Here is a 518-nt window from a genome sequence, read left to right on the forward strand (position 1 = left end):
TCGATCTCCGCGGGCCCTCGGCACCGGGCCTCCCTTGCGTCTGCCACCCCTGCTCCTGTTCGGAGGCACCCTGGCGGCCACCGTTCAGGCGTCCGCTCACATACGTGTCTTTGTGCGGGTGGAGAACGCGCTGCAAGGTGGCCCCGGCCGGCGCCCCTTCCCCCCCCCCCCCCCCCCCCGGGTGCGCTGCGGGCGGCTGGCTGGGGATGCCGGCGAGTGGGCAGCTCGGCATGTGCCACGCGAATCGCGTGACCCTACACTTCGCACACGAGGCCCAGACCCCCGGCACACATGGCACATGATCCCTGAGGCTGCTCGGTGATCGAGGGCGACACTGGCCGCCCGGCGCACCGCCTCGGGCACTTGCCGGTTGCCCCCCTGTGTTGCTTCGCGTCACACAGCCAACGGAGATCGCTGGCTTCTCGCGAGGGGGGGGGGGGGGGGGGGCGCCTGCCGTCTTCGGCCGGCGCGATGCCGGCCTGGGACATTTAACCACAGCGACCCAGCGCCACGCGCAC

At 72.6% G+C, this 518-nt stretch overlaps 1 protein-coding gene across 1 annotated transcript in view; it reads left to right on the forward strand.

The window, feature by feature from the left end:
- The window catches only part of H696_01951 (hypothetical protein), a gene marked incomplete at its 5' end in the record, with an annotated part of 15,523 nt that overhangs the window by 3,634 nt on the left and 11,371 nt on the right, over positions 1-518 (forward strand). The window lies entirely within an intron of this gene.

Source organism: Fonticula alba, assembly GCF_000388065.1.
Source record: "Fonticula alba strain ATCC 38817 unplaced genomic scaffold supercont2.3, whole genome shotgun sequence".
NCBI lineage: Eukaryota > Rotosphaerida > Fonticulaceae > Fonticula > Fonticula alba.